This window comes from Athene cunicularia (genome assembly GCF_003259725.1).
Source record: "Athene cunicularia isolate RWA chromosome 1 unlocalized genomic scaffold, athCun1 chr1_part1, whole genome shotgun sequence".
In the NCBI taxonomy this organism is placed as follows: domain Eukaryota; kingdom Metazoa; phylum Chordata; class Aves; order Strigiformes; family Strigidae; genus Athene; species Athene cunicularia.
In genome coordinates, this window is record NW_020799091.1 from 50,123,497 (window position 1) to 50,131,061 (window position 7,565).

Here is a 7,565-nt window from a genome sequence, read left to right on the forward strand (position 1 = left end):
AGCAAAAATGACTGATAGCCTCTTGGGCTGCATTAGGGAGATCATCTCCAGCAGGCTAAGGGAGGTGATCATCCCTATTTTCTCAAAACTGATGAGATCACAGCTAGGGTACTAGGTGCAGTTTTGGTCTCCCCAGTACCAGAAAGACACAGACATACTAGACCAAATACAGAAAAGAGCTATGAAGATGATCAAGGGACTGGAGCATCTGATATATGAAGAGAGCCTGATAGAACTGGGATTGGTCTACCTGGAAAAGAAAACTCTCAGGGGGTATCTTATGTATAAAACATGTGAATAAGTATCATATATTTATATATTTATTTTATTAATATATTTCTAAATATTTCTAAATATTTTAAACATAAATGGAGGGTGGGGTAAAGAAGCCAGTAACAGATTCTTCTTAGTGGTATCCAGTGAAAGAACAAGAGGCAATAAGCACAAAGTGAAGTACGGAAAATTTTATTTAAATATAAGGAAAAAGATTACTGTAAGGGTGGTGAAATACTAGAACAAAATAGCCAGAGATGTTGCACATTCTTTGTCCTTGTTTTTTTCCAAAACTTAACTGGACAGTGAAAGATGTCTCTGCCTACTGTGGGGGGCTTGGACCTGATGACCTCCAGAGGAACCTTCTTCTACCCTTTTAGGTCCATTGCTAGGTATACAATAAAAGGCTACAGCACAAAACCACCAGAAAAGTGCCCCTTGAATGTCATCAGGCTGACAGGTGAAATATTTTATCAGATTGAGTTATTGGACAGAGGAACATGTAGATATCCCACTTCCTAAGTGACTAATTAACTGCTAACCTATTAAGCTAAAGGATATACATTGACCAATGATCAAGGAGTTTTAAGGTAATTTCTTATTCTTAAAAAAACACAGGATATTGAGTGGAGAGGAACAACAGCTGGGATTCACCTGATCAGATGCAAATGTAGGGAAGATGACTACATCAGAGCTCATCGTCCTAGGCTTCTTGCATAGCTGATGAAGACAATTCAAAATATGAAGTAGACATCTGAAATATGTAAGATAAATCCTTACATTATTGAGCAGTTTTGAATCCACAAAAGTAAGAGTTCAGACATTATCTGTGTGTCCAGCATTTATTAATACTTGTCTCTATCAACATGGTAGTTCTGACTTCCCTTCGGACTCAAGTGAAAGCCCTCTGTGCTATCTTCTTAAATTATCTGTTGGATTATTGTCTAATTCTGATTTGGAGCTGTTTGTTTCTTTGGCAGACAAACTGTGGGCTGGAGGGAACAAGGGACACAAAGATACACACTCAGGTATGGTCCTTACAGCAAATATCGATACAAACAGTAACTTGTGATTCAAGTTGGCCTATGCACAGTAATTTGAAAGATTCTAATAGACTTCTTAGCTTTGCACTTCAGACATGCCTTTTTTTTCCTTACTCCATTACTGGGATATCTCATGTTTTGTATGAGAAATCTGGGGTTCTTTAGCCTGGAGAAGAGAAAGCTCCAGGGAAACTTTATTGCAGCATTTCAATATTGTCCTGATCCTATATTGGGGAGAGTTCTTAAACGATCCCAAGAGTGAGATTAAGACACAAACGAGATCAGATGCCGTACAACCTTGTGAACTTTATTTAGCATACAACTGGTAATAGCAATAGGACAGAGAGGAAAAGGAAGGAAAAGTCAAAATCCCTAAACAAGAAAAACAGCAGAAATGCAGCAAGACTAGTTACCACCACCACAAATCCAGAGATGTACCTTTGGCTCAATCCTGGTGCAGATGATGGTGCTCCAAGCTTCAGAAGTGCAGAGATGTGAATTCAGAGAGAGAACTACTCAGTCCTTTTATTGTACCAGATCTCTCTAAACAGTTTGCCCATTTCCACGGGACTATAATCTCATGGTCTTTCAAGCGCACACACCCCGGCGTTCATGGTGGTCGTGCCAGCCTGCACGTCTTCATCCCGATTTAACTTCGGGCAGATGTCTTGGTTTCATCTGGGACAGTTCCTCTTCTCCTGAGCGTACTTCTCCATGTCCATAGGACACCGAGACCAGGAAATGGTGGTGTAATAGCAATATTGAGACAGAAAAAAGTCCAAAAAGTCCCTTATAAATATGGGGAATTAGAAAAAAAAGACAGAGGAAGACTTTTTACCAAGGCCTGTAGTGACAGGACAAGGGCAAAGGGTTTTAAACTAAAGAGGGTAGATTTAGAGTGGACAAAAGGAAGAAATTTTTTATGATGAAGGTGGTGGTGAGACACTGGAACAAGTTTCCCAGAGAAGTTGTGGGTGCCCTATCACTGGAAATGTTCAGAGTCAGGTTTAACGGGGCTTTGAGCAACTTGATCTAGTGAAAGATGTTCTTACTCACAGTGGGGACATTAGACTAGATGATCTGTGAAGGTGCCTTCCAACCTAAATCAGTCTATGATCATATTTAAGTGTCCCTCCATAAATTACATACGACACATTATGAAGTCTGCTGCTGGTAAAATTTTAGTGTTCAGGATTAAGTTATGACAAGCAGACTGACAAGCAGACTGGTGAAATTTGGGATCAAAGTGTATTCCCTATACCTTGCTGTATAGTAGATAAATAATTTGTTATCCTCCATACTGCAAAACACTTCTTCCACTGTTGGTGCATGTTATGGCAGATGTTAATCACCCAATATATTTTATTGTGACTTACTGTGGTTTTATTCAGCCACTCTAGAAAATTGGGAGAGGTGATGATTTATTTCATATTGTTAGGGTCTCTTTTATATAAATCTTCCCACTAGATTAGAAATGAGTTCTTGTTTGCCATCTATGTTGTAGTCATTTGTCTAGTTAAAATAAAATTAACAAAATCCAGAGTAGGCTACACAATTACAACAGTTATTAGACATGTGAAGCAACAAAAAAGAAAACAGACTTAATCTACTTCCATTAAAATTTAATCGATTTACATTAAGATTTAATCAGAAAGGTTTCTTACTCTCTTTCTCCAGCTGAATTACTATAGATTTTTCCTGTGACCTATCTACCAGGAAGTTTCTCTCTATAAAATCTACTTGAGATTGCATTTATTAAAAATAATCCCTTATTTATATATTATGTCAGCTGTAGACTTTAACTGAGATTCTGAAGTTGTTCAGGATATGTAAAAACATTGAATGTCTGAAAACTATTTTCTTTTTATTGTTAAAGGATAGTGAGTCAAATTTAGTTTTCTAAACATTGTTACCAAGCGAAAATTTAGGCAAATACCTGAACTATCCATATGGGGCTGGCAGTTATGACACAAAACATATGTGAGATCATTTCCCCTGGCAGTGGAAGTTAGAAGACAAGCAGGATGAGCCAATGAAGCTCAAATGGTTTCAGAAGGTGCCTAATTACAGACAAGTGATGCTACCAATCTCTGTATTTTTACTAGTAGCTACCTTTGCTTTACTTCTCTGAGATGTAAATATCTTTGTTAGACCAAATAAGATCACCTGGTTTAAAGGATTATCAGCTCCTGGCATCTTCAGGTAACTGCTGCATCTTGCTGTTTTTACCTTTCTGTGTAGACAGATCAACAATAGCAGATATTTAAAGGGCAGTATACCTTCCCAGAATGCAAGCAACGTGAGATGTTACTGCAGACACAGCTGCTGGGTTTGAACTATAATGCATGGTGTCTGTGTCATAGTGATACTGTTCTCTAGAACATTTCCTCTCATCTCTAACTTGTCAGAACACTACCTAAACAGACTCCAAAAATTGCCATCCATATCTTTTTCCACACATTTGCAGAATATTTTCTTCCACAGGCAGTCACTTATGATACAGGATGCAGAGCGTGCAATTAGCAACTCATTGCTTAGAACTGAATTAAGAGAAAGAGAAATTCAGTTGCTGGCCATTCCACTATACACAACAGGCACTTGACACTAGGAAGTGTCATCAGAGTTCATCTGGCATCACTGGATTGTCTCTCAGACAAGCAAAACATTTCTCTCACTATTTCAGGATTGGTCACTGTTTGCATGACATAAATAGCTGTTCTACATGGTATTCATCCTGATTTCTGGACCCACACTTTCTTCCAGGTTTCTGAACAATTAAGTATTTATTTATTCTGTTCCGAGCCATGTAATAAATGCTACTCCTGGATATTTAGTATGAAGCAACCAGGTCAGAATTGAGAAGTCAAATACAAAAAAGCAAAGTTTGATCCTAGTGCACCAAGTGTCAATATGAGGAATCCAACTAACAAACATTGCTGAGCATGTGTCCAGACCTTGTGAAAATAATTAACAGGTTTGGGGAGAGTATTTGTTTAATTTTTTATTTTTTAATTATAGATTCTTGTGAAGCTGAGTGCTCAGTTTGATTTATTCTCAAACTGTTTCAAATGCATAGAACAAGATATAATTTATTTTTGGTGAAAAGGAAAAAGTACCAGACAAAATCTTTGCTGAGCTGGACAACAGAGAAAGAAGAATGACTCTATGGAGGTGAGAACACAGGCGGAATTGGAGCTATCTGGGAATAAAAAATGTCACCTTTTCATTCAGTTCATAAGAGGCAGAACTAGTTGCATAACTATATGCCGACCTGAAAATGCCTTTCAGATTCTTCAATTAAAGCACAGGAAGGTAAGACGGTGCCTCTGTGTAGCACCTATTGGCTACCTATAGGTGGTTTCCCAGCCATTGTTCATTTCAATTCACAGGCATATAACAGATCATGAATTGTAAAAAGGATTTCTGCATCTCACATGAGCTTCCAGATTACATTGTAGGGGGTTTGTAACAATTAAAAGTCAAAATCTACAAAAGTTAACATTTTCAGATATAGTCATTCAATAAATTTTATCATTATCTACACATCTTAGGGAACTGAAAGCTGTTCATGGGCTCACTTAATTGGTGTTTGCAAACCTCTCATCACAACCCAGAACAGCTACAGAAGTTATATATATATATAAAAAAAATCTTAGTGTGGTAGATTTTTCATGTGATTTCATAATATATGTAATGACTAATTACCTTAGTAAATACATTTAAACATATGAACCCCCTTATATGTCTCTATTAAATTTTCTTTCAGAAATCAGTACTGTTAGAAAGATTATTAGGATATAGAGTTATATTTAAATCACAGCAGGACAAACTAATGGTTAGAAAATGAATCTGCTAACTAGGGCCAATTATAGAAAGAGAATTGTGAAGAAACCAGCAAGAATATTTGATACAGAAAATGATGATTAAATAATTCTTGAAAGCAAACTTTTTAATGTCATTTTCATTTTAAAAGTACTTCTGAAACTCCATTTTCATTCTTTGCTAATTTTCTAAAATATTACTCTGAAATATTACCCAACTTGATAACAGAAGAAATCACAACATGCAACAAAGGCTTATAGAGCTATAGACCAGTTGCAGGGGCAATATAATACATTTTTGAATCTATTTAGCCTAAAGCAGCTGTTGGTGAGAAACTATCCCATGAGACAAACAGTAATAACTACTCAGGCCCAGTGGAAACTCCATCTCCCCCTTTACAGTCACTTGCCCTGTTGAGCCTGAAAGACTCTCCCCATTTGCCATCACACAACAGACTTACCCACCTCCCTTTGTCCCATGTGATCCCCAAATACCCAGTGATTGGATGACACCTGAAGCCATGTGTTCTTGATTACCCCAGAAGTACATCAAGCCCCTCCCATAGCCCCATGGTCTGATGCCATTTTGTCACATGTCTACCCCATGTGATCTAAGAATGCTTTGTGAGCATCTGGTTGCTTCAGAAGGCTCAGGAAGCCTTCATAAATATATATCTATAGATACAGATATACACATACATAAAAATAGATGCAGGATATAGATTTGATTAGTTCTATATAATCATATATATTCTATATAGAAAAACAAACCTATTAATGTGTATAAACATATAGATAAAAACTGTATACAATATATATCCATATATATCCATATATATATCATATATCCATATATAAATTTTAATAAATTATTTATATAAATAATAATACAAATTAATACTATAAATTCACATACATATTATTTTTTTATATCTTAGATGTAAAAATATTATTCAATCTGAAAAAAAAAAACAACCCCTAAATGTGAATGGAAAGAAAAACAAGTTAAAAGAAAGCTTGGGCTCACTAGTTCAGAAGGCTTGAATGACTCCTAGCACATTGCTGGTAAGCTTAAGAGGAGCAGCGTTCCCTGAAGAGGGTGGCAGGACATGAATAAAGCTGAACATGTCTGTGGGGCAAGGGGTCACTCCTGTGAGGCCAATCATGAAACAACTACTGAACACCTGTACCATGTAAAGGGGAGACCAGTTGTGAGAGTCTGATCAAAAGGTCCTTGTGTCTCGGTCCCAAACCTCCAGGGTGACCATCCAGCATTATTGGGGAAAATTCTGGGCTGTGTGCTATGCTGCAGGATAGAGGCATCATTGCCTAAAATCCTAGAAAGCCAGGACAAAAAGGCAACATCATGTGACCTTACACAGGAAAATTACTCAAGGATATCCTGAAAACAGTTGTATTCTTCAGAAGAAATGATGGATAAGCCAGGGATTTGGGAACAGAAGACTGAGGTAAGTGCCACAAAGAGATCGTGGTTGGTAGCAGAGATACCCTTTGACCACAGCTGTGAGTGAACTTAGTGCTTGTGATGTCATTATGCGGTACAGACTTCGCTCTATCCAAGACTTCTCAAATATCCAACTTTACTCTCACTGTCAAATGCTGCGGGGGAGGTGAATGTAGTGTAGTAGGTAGCTTAGAGAATGTGCATCAGTGGGACTGACTAAAGTAGAGGTTCAAGTCTAGGCAATATGTAGAAGGGTGCAGTTTTGTTAATTTTGACTGGGTATTTTTACATGAAGCTTCTGAAATGATTGTACATAGACCAGATCAATTCTGGTTTTAAGATTCACACCAGCTATTTGAACATGGTGATTATATTAAGCTCTATCTCAAAGCATTCATGACTGTATATTCTCTCCATACAAATGTAAGCAGTGTGAACACAGAAAAATTTTTAGACTGGATCAGTAATCTACTGTTCTGGTTCAGCCAGGATAGGGTTAAGTTTCTCCAGCAGAGAGGTGGAAGGGATCTCCAGCCAGGTTATTCATACCATGCTGACATCAGGTCTACCACGTCCAGGAACTTTTTCCTTTGTGGCTTTGGTCACGGGGAGCACGGGGCTCTCCGTAACCACTGCGGTATTTCTCTGTATATCTTTTGTCTTGTTCACTGTTATTGCTGTTTATAGTTGTTATCATTGCTACTGTTGTTGTTCAGATTATTTGTCACACTGTTGTATTAAATTTCTTCTTATTTTAACCCGGGGTTTGTGCCCTACTTGTGTCCGAGGGTGGGGGAGGGACAACGGCAACGTGGCCTCCGGTCCGGCAGGGCTTAAAACTATCACAACCACTGCTGTATTTTTACCTGTTTGGACTTAACCTGTTGTTACTGTTGTTTTGTTATTATTACAAAATATTTTTATTCAGCCTATGGATTTATTTTTTTGTTCCTTTCCCTATTG